The 13,505-nt window shown below is 51.6% G+C and overlaps 1 long non-coding RNA gene across 4 annotated transcripts; it reads left to right on the top strand.

Moving 5' to 3' along the window:
* Positions 1–3,636: 3,636 nt before the first annotated feature.
* On the top strand, positions 3,637–12,286 carry LOC127915193 (uncharacterized). Of its 4 annotated transcripts, none has more exons than XR_008090522.1 (5): positions 3,637–3,718; positions 6,839–6,878; positions 11,054–11,080; positions 11,188–11,267; positions 12,110–12,286. It is a non-coding gene; the product is annotated as an uncharacterized LOC127915193 (long non-coding RNA). The 4 variants fall into 4 exon arrangements; XR_008090520.1 differs by lacking the exon at positions 11,054–11,080 and adding an exon at positions 10,250–10,276; XR_008090521.1 differs by lacking the exon at positions 11,054–11,080 and adding an exon at positions 9,285–9,311.
* The last annotated feature ends 1,219 nt before the right edge of the window (positions 12,287–13,505 follow it).

Here is a 13,505-nt window from a genome sequence, read left to right as displayed (position 1 = left end):
ATGTGTGATACACACTTAAAATGAGTCTCCATAAAAAAATGCAACCTTCCCAGACGATGCCATAACACTGTGGCACGTAAAGCCCCAGTCCCAGCAACAGGATCAATATTTCATGTAATTACTGGTTCCTAAACATATTTATAATGAATGACTTATATTTCTTGACCGGATCATTTCCTTGTATAATTGTAGGCATGTTTTTTACTTGAACAATCAAGCCATTGACTCAGCCTTCTCCTGGGTGCTGTCAGGGCTAAGTGGGGGCATCCATCTTCAGCCACTGTCTCACCAGGAGGACAGTGGTGCTGGACGTCTACAGAAGACTCATACTGCTCTATACATGATATCCTCACCTACGAACTCAAGAGCCATCATTTAACACAGGCAGGACAAACACCATTCAATAACGGTAAGAAATGTCATTTGTTCTAACTGCTGGATGACCTATGCCTGACCTTTGTAAGAGAGCAGTACTTTATGTCTACAATAGAATCATATTTTCTCTGTCTCTGCTTACTCACGAGTCTGGAAGTACATTATCCAATGACTGTAGGCAATAACATACAGTATAGTATACACTAAATGACTCATAACTTGTGTCTCTAACCTCAGAAGTGAAAGGGTAAACCTCTGAGTGTACTGTACACACTGAGTGGACAAAACATTAAGAACACCTGCTCTTTCCATGATATAGACTGATTTCTTATTGATGTCACTTGTTAAATCCACTTCAATCAGTGTAGATGAAGGGGAGGAGAGAGGTTAAAGAAGGTTTTTTCAGCCTTGAGACAACTGAGACACGGATTGTGTATGTGTGCCATTCAGAGGGTGAATGGACAAGACAACATGTTTAAGTGCCTTTGAGCGGGGTATGGTAGTAGGTGACAGGCGACGGGGTATGGTAGTAGGTGACAGGCGACGGGGTATGGTAGTAGGTGACGGGGTATGGTAGTAGGTGACGGGGTATGGTAGTAGGTGACGGGGAATGGTAGTAGGTGACAGGTGACATGGGTATGGTAGTAGGTGACAGGTGACATCGGTATGGTAGTAGGTGACAGGTGACATGGGTATGGTAGTAGGTGACGGGGTATGGTAGTAGGTGACAGGTGACGGGTTATGGTAGTAGGTGACGGGGTATGGTAGTAGATGACATGTGACATGGGTATGGTAGTAGGTGACAGGTGACGTGGGTATGGGTATGGTAGTCGGTGACAGGTGACATGGGTATGGTAGTAGGTGACGGGGTATGGTAGTAGGTGACGGGGTATGGTAGTAGGTGACGGGGTATGGTAGTAGGTGACGGGGTATGGTAGTAGGTGACAGGGTATGGTAGTAGGTGACAGGGTATGGTAGTAGGTGACGGGGTATGGTAGTAGGTGACAGATGACATGGGTATGGTAGTAGGTGACAGGTGACATGGGTATGGTAGTAGGTGACGGGGTATGGTAGTAGGCGAAGGGGTATGGTAGTAGGTGACGGGGTATGGTAGTAGGTGATGGGGTATGGTAGTAGGTGACGGGGTATGGTAGTAGGTGACGGGGTATGGTAATAGGTGACGGGGTATGGTAGTAGGCGACGGGGTATGGTAGTAGGTGACAGGTGATATGGGTATGGTAGTAGGTGACAGGTGACGGGGTATGGTAGTAGGCGACGGGGTATGGTAGTAGGTGACGGGGTATGTAGTAGGTGACGGGGTATGGTAGTAGGTGACGGGGTATGGAAGTAGGTGATGGGGTATGGTAGTAGGTGACGGGGTATGGTAGTAGGTGACGGGGTATGGTAGTAGGTGACGGGGTATGGTAGTAGGCGACGGGGTATGGTAATAGGTGACGGGGTATGGTAGTAGGTGACGGGGTATGGTAATAGGTGACGGGGTATGGTAATAGGCGACGGGGTATGGTAATAGGTGACAGGTGACGGGTATGGTAGTAGGTGATGGGGTATGGTAGTAGGTGACGGGGTATGGTAGTAGGTGACGGGGTATGGTAGTAGGTGACGGGGTATGGTAGTAGGTGACATGGGGTATGGTAATAGGTGACGGGTATGGTAGTAGGTAACGGGGTATGGTAGTAGGTGATGGGGTATGGTAATAGGTGACGGGGTATGGTAGTAGGCGACGGGGTATGGTAATAGGTGAAAGGTATGTAGTAGGTGACGGGGTATGGTAATAGGTGACGGGGTATGGTAATAGGTGACGGGGTATGGTAATAGGTGACGGGGTATGGTAGTAGGGCGACGGGTATGGTAATAGGTGACGGGTATGGTAGTAGGTGATGGGGTATGGTAGTAGGTGACGGGGTATGGTAGTAGGTGACGGGGGTATGGTAATAGGTGACGGGGTATGGTAATAGGTGACGGGGTATGGTAGTAGGTGACGGGTATGGTAATAGGTGACGGGGTATGGTAGTAGGTGACGGGGTATGTTAATAGGTGACGGGTATGGTAGTAGGCGACGGGGTATGGTAATAGGTGACGGGGGTATGGTAGTAGGTGATGGGGTATGGTAGTAGGTGACGGGCATGGTAGTAGGTGACGGGGTATGGTAATAGGTGACGGGGTATGGTAGTAGGCGACGGGGTATGGTAGTAGGCGACGGGGTATGGTAGTAGGTGACAGGTGATATGGGTATGGTAGTAGGTGACAGGTGACGGGGTATGGTAGTAGGCGACGGGGTATGGTAGTAGGCGACGGGGTATGGTAGTAGGTGACGGGGTATGGAAGTAGGTGACGGGGTATGGTAGTAGGTGACGGGGTATGGTAGTAGGTGACGGGGTATGGTAGTAGGTGACGGGGTATGGTAGTAGGTGACGGGGTATGGTAGTAGGTGACGGGGTATGGTAGTAAGTGACGGGGTATGGTAGTAGGTGACGGGGTATGGTAATAGGTGACAGGTGACGGGGTATGGTAGTAGGTGACGGGGTATGGTAATAGGTGACAGGTGACGGAGTATGGTAGTAGGTGACGGGGTATGGTAGTAGGTGACGAGGTATGGTAGTAGGTGACGGGGCATGGTAGTAGGTGACGGGTATGGTAATAGGTGAAAGGTGACATGGGTATGGTAATAGGTGACAGGTGACATGGGTATGGTAGTCGGTGACAGGTGACGGGGTATGGTAGTAGGTGACGGTGTATGGTAATAGGTGAAAGGTGACATGGGTATGGTAGTAGGTGACAGGTTACATGGGTATGGTAGTAGGTGACAGGTGACGGGGTATGGTAGTAGGTGACAGGTGACGGGGTATGGTAGTAGGTGACAGGTGACGGGGTATGGCAGTAGGTGACAGGTGACGGGGTATGGTAATAGGTGACAGGTGATGGGGTATGGTAGTTGGTGACGGGGTATGGTAGAAGGTGACGGGGTATGGTAGTAGGTGACGAGGTATGGTAGTAGGTGACGGGGTATGGTAGTAGGCGACGGGGTATGGTAGTAGGTGACGGGGTATGGTAGTAGGTGACGGGGTATGGTAGTAGGCGACGAGGTATGGTAATAGGTGACAGGTGACGGGTATGGTAGTAGGTGACGGGGTATGGTAGTAGGCGACGGGGTATGGTAGTAGGTGACGGGGTATGGTAGTAGGTGACGGGGTATGGTAATAGGTGACAGGTGACGGGGTATGGTAGTAGGTGACAGGTGACGGGGTATGGTAGTAGGTGATGGGGTATGGTAATAGGTGACAGGTGACGGGGTATGGTAGTAGGTGACGGGGTATGGTAGTAGGTGATGGGGAATGGTAATAGGTGACAGATGACGGGGTATGGTAGTAGGTGACGGGGTATGGTAGTAGGTGACGGGGTATGGTAGTAGGTGATGGGGTATGGTAGTAGGTGATGGGGTATGGTCGTAGGTGACGGGGTATGGTAGTAGGTGACGGGGTATGGTAGTAGGTGATGGGGTATGGTGATAGGTGACAGATGACGGGGTATGGTAGTAGGTGACGGGGTATGGTAGTAGGTGACGGGGTATGGTAATAGGTGACAGGTGACATGGGTATGGTAGTAGGTGACAGGTGACATGGGTATGGTAGTAGGTGACAGGTGACGGGGTATGGTAGTCGGTGATAGGTGACGGGGTATGGTAATAGGTGAAAGGTGACATGGGTATGGTAGTAGGTGACAGGTGACATGGGTATGGTAGTAGGTGACAGGTGACGGGGTATGGTAGTAGGTGACAGGTGATCGGGGTATGGTAGTAGGTGACAGGTGACGGGGTATGGTAATAGGTGACAGGTGATGGGCATGGTAGTTGGTGACGGGGTATGGTAGAAGGTGACGGGGTATGGTAGTAGGTGACGAGGTGATGGTAGTAGGTGACGGGGCATGGTAGTAAGCGACGGGCATGGTAGTAGCTGACGGGGTATGGTAGGTGACGGGGCATGGTAGTAGGCGACGGGGTATGGTAGTAGGTGACGGGCATGGTAGTAGGCGACGGGGCATGGTAGTAGGCGACGGGTATGGTAGTAGGTGACAGGTGACATGGGTATGGTAGTCGGTGACAGGTGACGGGGGTATGGTAGTAGGTGACGGGGTATGGTAATAGGTGAAAGGTGACATGGGTATGGTAGTAGGTGACAGGTTACATGGGCATGGTAGTAGGTGACAGGTGACGGGGTATGGTAGTAGGTGACAGGTGACGGGTATGGTAGTAGGTGACAGGTGACGGGGTATGGCAGTAGGTGACAGGTGACGGGGTATGGTAATAGGTGACAGGTGATGGGCATGGTAGTTGGTGACGGGGTATGGTAGAAGGTGACGGGGTATGGTAGTAGGTGACGGGCATGGTAGTAGGTGACGGGGCATGGTAGTAGGCGACGGGGTATGGTAGTAGGTGACGGGTATGGTAGTAGGTGACGGGCATGGTAGTAGGCGACGGGCATGGTAATAGGTGACAGGTGACGGGGCATGGTAGGGTGACGGGGCATGGTAGTAGGTGACGGGCATGGTAGTAGGTGACGGGGTATGGTAGTAGGACGGGCATGGTAATAGGTGACAGGTGACGGGGTATGGTAGTAGGTGACAGGTGACGGCATGGTAGTAGGTGATGGGGCATGGTAATAGGTGACAGGTGACATGGGTATGGTAGTAGGTGACAGGTGACGGGGTATGGTAGTAGGTGACGGGGGGTATGGTGGTAGGTGATGGGGTATGGTAGTAGGTGATGGGGTATGGTCGTAGGTGACGGGGCATGGTAGTAGGTGACGGGCATGGTAGTAGGTGATGGGGTATGGTGATAGGTGACAGATGACGGGCATGGTAGTAGGTGACGGGGTATGGTAGTAGGTGACGGGGTATGGTAATAGGTGACAGGTGACATGGGTATGGTAGTAGGTGACAGGTGACATGGGTATGGTAGTCGGTGACAGGGCATGGTAGTAGGTGACGGGGTATGGTAATAGGTGAAAGGTGACATGGGTATGGTAGTAGGTGACAGGTGACATGGGTATGGTAGTAGGTGACAGGTGACGGGGTATGGTAGTAGGTGACAGGTGACGGGGTATGGTAGTAGGTGACAGGTGACGGGGTATGGTAATAGGTGACAGGTGATGGGGTATGGTAGTTGGTGACGGGGTATGGTAGAAGGTGACGGGGTATGGTAGTAGGTGACGAGGTATGGTAGTAGGTGACGGGGTATGGTAGTAGGCGACGGGGTATGGTAGTAGGTGACGGGGTATGGTAGTAGGTGACGGGCTATGGTAGTAGGCGACGGGGTATGGTAGTAGGTGACGGGGTATGGTAGTAGGCGACGGGGTATGGTAGTAGGCGACGGGCTATGGTAATAGGTGACAGGTGACGGGGTATGGTAGTAGGTGACAGGTGACGGGGTATGGTAGGAGGCGACGGGGTATGGTAGTAGGTGACGGGGTATGGTAGTAGGTGACGGGGTATGGTAGTAGGCGACGGGGTATGGTAGTAGGCGACGGGGTATGGTAGTAGGTGACAGGTGACGGGGTATGGTAGTAGGTGACAGGTGACGGGGTATGGTAGTAGGTGATGGGGTATGGTAGTAGGTGACAGGTGACGGAGTATGGTAGTAGGTGACAGGTGACGGGGTATGGTAGTAGGTGATGGGGAATGGTAATAGGTGACAGATGACGGGGTATGGTAGTAGGTGACGGGGTATGGTAGTAGGTGACGGGGGTATGGTAGTAGGTGATGGGGTATGGTGGTAGGTGACGGGGTATGGTAGTAGGTGACGGGGTATGGTAGTAGGTGATGGGGTATGGTAATAGGTGACAGATGACGGGGTATGGTAGTAGGTGACGGGTATGGTAGTAGGTGACGGGTATGGTAATAGGTGACAGGTGACGGGCATGGTAGTAGGTGACGGGGTATGGTAGTAGGTGACAGGTGACAGGGCATGGTACTGGGGTGACGGGGTATGGTAGTAGGTAACGGGGTATGGTAGTAGGCGACGGGCATGGTAGTAGGCGACGGGCATGGTAGTAGGCGACGGGCATGGTAGTAGGTGACGGGGTGGTAGTAGGTGACGGGGCATGGTAGTAGGTGACGGGGTATGGTAGTAGGTGACAGGGGTATGGTAGTAGGTGACGGGCATGGTAGTAGGCGACGGGGGTATGGTAGTAGGCGACGGGCATGGTAGTAGGCGACGGGCATGGTAGTAGGTGACGGGGTATGGTAGTCAGTGACGGGCATGGTAGTAGGTGACGGGCATGGTAGTAGGCAGACAGGTGACGGGGTATGGTAGTAGGTGACGGGGCATGGTAGTAGGTGACGGGGTATGGTAGTAGGTGACGGGCATGGTAGTAGGTGACAGGTGACGGGGTATGGTAGTAGGTGACGGGCATGGTAATAGGTAACAGGTGACGGGGTATGGTAGTAGGTGACGGGGTATGGTAGTAGGTGATGGGGTATGGTAGTAGGTGATGGGGTATGGTAGTAGGTGACGGGGTATGGTAATAGGTGACAGGTGACGGGGTATGGTAGTAGGTGACGGGGTATGGTAATAGGTGACAGGTGACGGGTATGGTAGTAGGTGACGGGGTATGGTAGTAGGTGACGGGGTATGGTAGTAGGTGACGAGGTATGGTGGTAGGTGACGGGGTATGGTAATAGGTGACAGGTGACATGGGTATGGTAGTAGGTGACAGGTGACATGGGTATGGTAGTAGGTGACAGGTGACGGGGTATGGTAGTAGGTGACAGGGTATGGTAATAGGTGACGGGGTATGGTAGTAGGTGACAGGTGACGGGGTATGGTAGTAGGTGACGGGGTATGGTAGTCGGTGACGGGCATGGTAGTAGGTGACGGGCATGGTAGTAGGTGACAGGGTATGGTAATAGGTGACAGGTGACGGGGTATGGTAGTAAGTGACGGGCATGGTAATAGGTGACAGGTGACAGAGTATGGTAGTAGGTGACTGGCGCATGGTAGTAGGTGACGGGGCATGGTAGTAGGTGACGGGGTATGGAAGCAGATGACGGGTATGGTAATAGGTGACAGGTGACGGGGTATGGTAATAGGTGACGGGGTATGGTAGTAGGTGACGGGCATGGTAATAGGTGATGGGGTATGGTAGTAGGTGACGGGGCATGGTAGTAGGTGACGGGGCATGGTAGTAGGTGACAGGTGTGGGCATGGTAGTAGGTGACGGGGTATGGTAATAGGTAACAGGTGACGGGCATGGTAGTAGGTGATGGGGTATGGTAGTAGGTGATGGGGTATGGTAGTAGGTGATCGGCATGGTAGTAGGTGACGGGGTATGGTAGTAGGTGACAGGTGACGGCATGGTAGTAGGTGACGGTGTATGGTAGTAGGTGACGGGCATGGTAGTAGGTGACGGGCATGGTAGTAGGTGACGGGGTATGGTAGTAGGTGACGGGGTATGGTAGTAGGTGATGGGGTATGGTAGTAGGTGACGGGCATAGTAGTAGGTGACGGGGTATGGTAGTAGGTGACAGGTGACGGGGTATGGTAGTAGGTGACGGGCATGGTTGTAGGTGACAGGTGACGGGTATGGTAGTCGGTGACAGGTGATATGGGTATGGTAGTAGGTGACAGGTGCCGGGGCATGGTAGTAGGTGACAGGTGACGGGGTGGTAGTAGGTGACGGGCATGGTAGTAGGTGACGGCGCATGGTAATAGGTGACGAGCATGGTAGTAGGTGACGGGGTATGGTAGTAGGTGACGGGGCATGGTAGTAGGTGACGGGCATGGCTGTAGGTGACAGGTGACGGGTATGGTAGTCGGTGACAGGTGATATGGGTATGGTAGTAGGTGACAGGTGCCGGGCATGGTAGTAGGTGACAGGTGACGGGCATGGTAGTAGGTGACGGGGTATGGTAGTAGGTGACGGCGCATGGTAATAGGTGACGGAGTATGGTAGTAGGTGACGGGCATGGTAGTAGGTGACGGGGTATGGTAGTAGGTGACGGGGTATGGTAGTAGGTGACGGGGTATGGTAGTAGGTGACGGGGTATGGTAGTAGGTGACAGGTGACGGGGTATGGTAGTAGGTGACGGTGTATGGTAGGTGACGGTGTATGGTAGTAGGTGACGGGGTATGGTAGTAGGTGACGGGGTATGGTAGTAGGTGACGGGCATGGTAGTAGGTGACGGGGTATGGTAGTAGGTGACGGGGCATGGTAGTAGGTGACGGGCATGGTAGTAGGTGACAGGTGACGGGCATGGTAGTAGGTGACGGGGTATGGTAGTAGGTGACAGGTGATCTGGTATGGTAGTCGGTGACAGGTGATATGGGTATGGTAGTAGATGACGGGGCATGGTAGTAGGTGACAGGGTATGGTAGTAGGTGACGGGGTATGGTAGTAGGTGACAGGGTATAGTAGTAGGTGACGGGCATGGTAGTAGGTGACGGGGTATGGTAGTAGGTGACGGGCATGGTAGTAGGTGACGGGGCATGGTAGTAGGTGATGGGGTATGGTAGTAGGTGACGGGTATGGTAGCAGGTGACAGGTGACTGGGTATGGTCGTAGGTGACGGGGTATGGTAGTAGGTGACGGGGTATGGTAGTAGGTGACGGGGTATGGTAGTAGGTGACGGGGTATGGTAGTAGGTGACGGGGTATGGTAGTAGGTGACGGGGTATGGTAGTAGGTGACGGGGTATGGTAGTAGGTGACGGGGTATGGTAGTAGGTGACGGGGTATGGTAGTAGGTGACGGGGTATGGTAGTAGGTGATGGGGTATGGTAATAGGTGACAGGTGACGGGGTATGGTAGTAGGTGACGGGGTATGGTAGTAGGTGACAGGTGACTGGGTATGGTCGTAGGTGACGGGTATGGTAGTAGGTGACGGGGTATGGTAGTAGGTGATGGGGTATGGTAATAGGTGACAGGTGACGGGCATGGTAGTAGGTGACGGGGTATGGTAGTAGGTGACGGGGTATGGTAGTAGGTGACGGGGTATGGTAGTCAGTGACAGATGATATGGGTATGGTAGTAGGTGACAGGTGAATGGGTATGGTCGTAGGTGACGGGGTATGGTAGTAGGTGACGGGGTATGGTAGTCAGTGACAGATGATATGGGTATGGTAGTAGGTGACAGGTGACGGGGTATGGTAGTAGGTGACGGGGTATGGTAGTAGGTGACAGGTGACATGGGTATGGTAGTAGGTGACAGGTGACATGGGTATGGTAGTAGGTGACAGGTGACATGGGTATGGTAGTAGGTGACGGGGTATGGTAGTAGGTGACAGGGTATGGTAGTAGGTGACGGGGTATGGTAGTAGGTGACAGGGTATGGTAGTAGGTGACGGGGCATGGTAGTAGGTGACGAAGTATGGTAATAGGTGACGGGCATGGTAGTAGGTGACGGGGTATGGTAATAGGTAACAGGTGACGGGGTATGGTAGTAGGTGACGGGGTATGGTAGTAGGTGACGGGGTATGGTAGTAGGTGATGGGGTATGGTAGTAGGTGACGGGTATGGTAGCAGGTGACAGGTGACTGGGTATGGTAGTAGGTGACGGGGTATGGTAGTAGGTGACGGGGTATGGTAGTAGGTGACGGGGTATGGTAGTAGGTGACGGGGTATGGTAGTAGGTGACGGGTATGGTAGTAGGTGACGGGGTATGGTAGTAGGTGACGGGGTATGGTAATAGGTGACAGGTGACGGGGTATGGTAGTAGGTGACGGGGTATGGTAGTAGGTGACAGGTGACGGGGTATGGTAGTAGGTGACGGGGTATGGTAGTAGGTGACGGGGTATGGTAGTAGGTGACGGGGTATGGTAGTAGGTGACGGGGTATGGTAGTAGGTGACGGGGTATGGTAGTAGGTGATGGGGTATGGTAATAGGTGACAGGTGACGGGGTATGGTAGTAGGTGACGGGGTATGGTAGTAGGTGACGGGGTATGGTAGTAGGTGACGGGGTATGGTAGCAGGTGACAGGTGACTGGGTATGGTCGTCAGGTGACGGGGCATGGTAGTAGGTGACGGGTATGGTAGTAGGTGATGGGGTATGGTAGTAGGTGACGGGGTATGGTAGTAGGTGACGGGGTATGGTAGTAGGTGACGGGGTATGGTAGTAGGTGACGGGGTATGGTAGTCGGTAACGGGGTATGGTAGTAGGTGATGGGGTATGGTAGTAGGTGACGGGGTATGGTAGTAGGTGACAGGTGACGGGGTATGGTAGTAGGTGACGGTGTATGGTAGTAGGTGACGGGGTATGGTAGTAGGTGACGGGGTATGGTAGTAGGTGATGGGGTATGGTAGTAGGTGACGGGGTATGGTAGTAGGTGACGGGGTATGGTAGTAGGTGACAGGTGACGGGGTATGGTAGTAGGTGACGGGGTATGGTAGTAGGTGACAGGTGACGGGTATGGTAGTCGGTGACAGGTGATATGGGTATGGTAGTAGGTGACAGGTGACGGGGTATGGTAGTCAGTGACAGATGATATGGGTATGGTAGTAGGTGACAGGTGACGGGGTATGGTAGTAGGTGACGGGGTATGGTAGTAGGTGACAGGGTATGGTAGTAGGTGACGGGGTATGGTAGTAGGTGACGGGGTATGGTAGTAGGTGACGGGGTATGGTAGTAGGTGACGGGGTATGGTAGTAGGTGACGGGGTATGGTAGTAGGTGATGGGGTATGGTAATAGGTGACAGGTGACGGGGTATGGTAGTAGGTGACGGGGTATGGTAGTAGGTGACGGGGTATGGTAGTAGGTGATGGGGTATGGTAGTAGGTGACGGGGTATGGTAGCAGGTGACAGGTGACTGGGTATGGTCGTAGGTGACGGGGTATGGTAGTAGGTGACGGGGTATGGTAGTAGGTGACGGGGTATGGTAGTAGGTGGCGGTATGGTAGTAGGTGACGGGGTATGGTAGTAGGTGACGTGGTATGGTAGTAGGTGACGGTGTATGGTAGTAGGTGACGGGGTATGGTAGTAGGTGACGGGTATGGTAGTAGGTGACGGGGTATGGTAGTAGGTGACGGGGTATGGTAGTAGGTGACGGGTATGGTAGTAGGTGATGGGGTATGGTAATAGGTAACAGGTGACGGGGTATGGTAGTAGGTGACGGGGTATGGTAGTAGGTGATGGGGTATGGTAGTAGGTGACGGGGTATGGTAGTAGGTGACGGGGTATGGTAGTAGGTGACGGGGTATGGTAGTAGGTGACGGGTATGGTAGTAGGTGACGGGGTATGGTAGTAGGTGACGGGGTATGGTAGTAGGTGACGGGGTATGGTAGTAGGTGACGGGGTATGGTAGTAGGTGACGGGGTATGGTAGTAGGTGACGGGTATGGTAGTAGGTGACGGGGTATGGTAGTAGGTGACGGGGTATGGTAATAGGTGACAGGTGACGGGGTATGGTAGTAGGTGACGGGGTATGGTAGTAGGTGACGGGGTATGGTAGTAGGTGACGGGGTATGGTAGTAGGTGACGGGGTATGGTAGTAGGTGACGGGGTATGGTAATAGGTGACAGGTGACGGGGTATGGTAGTAGGTGACGGGGTATGGTAGTAGGTGATGGGGTATGGTAGTAGGTGACGGGGTATGGTAGCAGGTGACAGGTGACGGGGTATGGTCGTAGGTGACGGGGTATGGTAGTAGGTGACGGGGTATGGTAGTAGGTGACGGGGTATGGTAGTCGGTAACGGGGTATGGTAGTAGGTGATGGGGTATGGTAGTAGGTGACGGGGTATGGTAGTAGGTGACGGTGTATGGTAGTAGGTGACGGGGTATGGTAGTAGGTGACGGGGTATGGTAGTAGGTGACGGGGTATGGTAGTAGGTGACGGGGTATGGTAGTAGGTGACGGGGTATGGTAGTAGGTGACGGGGTATGGTAGCAGGTGACAGGTGAATGGGTATGGTCGTAGGTGACGGGGTATGGTAGTAGGTGACGGGGTATGGTAGTAGGTGACGGGGTATGGTAGTAGGTGACGGGGTATGGTAGTAGGTGACGGGGTATGGTAGTAGGTGACGGGGTATGGTAGTAGGTGACGGGGTATGGTAGTAGGTGACAGGCGGCGGGAAGTAAACATGGGCCAGCATCCCTGTGGAATGCCTTCGACACCTTGTAGATTCCACGAATTTAGTCTGTTCTGAGGTGCTAAGGCGGGTGCATCTCAATATTAGGTAGATGTTCCTAATGTGTGGTATACTCAGTGTATGTCACATCTCTGTGAGTGTAGTAAAATGTAGTAAAATGTAGTAAAATGCCACCAAGAGTTAAACTGCTTTTGCAACAATCAGCTTCCAGTCAAAAATTATTTTCAAAAAATGTACTGGGGAACCATTCAGAAAGAAAAAAAAGATTATTGTATCAAATAACGAAGATAAAATAATATTTTCCCCATCAAGGAATTTCTATGAAATGGATATATCTAAGATGTCAATTTCATTTCAGCACTAAAGGATGGGGGGGGGTTATGCTTTTGCAATAATTTCTTCATTAATTCAATTCTAATTTGCCTCTGGTTCCTATTTCTACTATTGATAGTTCCACTTCTTAATACTGCGGATAAGGGAGAAAAACATTTCTCTAACTCAGCGGAGACTGAGCCTCAGATAGGATCTAAATATTAACGACGCCAAAAGAAGTGTGAAGTCTGATGAACATTTCAAAAGAACAATTCTTTATGGATCAGCTAAATCTTTTCCACGTTGTAATTAAAAGTAAAGAAATTGAAGTTAATTATCCTGTAAAGATTAGCTGGTGGGCATCTTTCTGTAAATTAGTTCTAATTAAAAGGAAATTGTCAAATGACATTCAAAGTACTGTCCTTTAAAACAGAGGGAGACCAGGGTTTTATTTCTTCCTAATTCTTGATCTGGCCTGCATGTGAAGAAGTGCTTCTTGCTGCTGGAAGATTCTCTCTCTCTCTCTCTCTTTCTCAATTCAATTCAATTCAAGCGCTTTATTGGCAAGGGAAACGTGTTAACATTGCCAAAGCAAGTGAGGTAGATTATATATAAAGTGAATATATAAAGTGAAATAAACAATAAAAATTAACAGTAAACATTACACATACAGAAGTTTCAAAACAATAAAGACATTACAAATGTCATATTATATATATACAGTG

Source organism: Oncorhynchus keta, chromosome 34 (assembly GCF_023373465.1).
Source record: "Oncorhynchus keta strain PuntledgeMale-10-30-2019 chromosome 34, Oket_V2, whole genome shotgun sequence".
NCBI lineage: Eukaryota > Metazoa > Chordata > Actinopteri > Salmoniformes > Salmonidae > Oncorhynchus > Oncorhynchus keta.
This window is presented reverse-complemented; position numbering and strand designations above follow the sequence as displayed.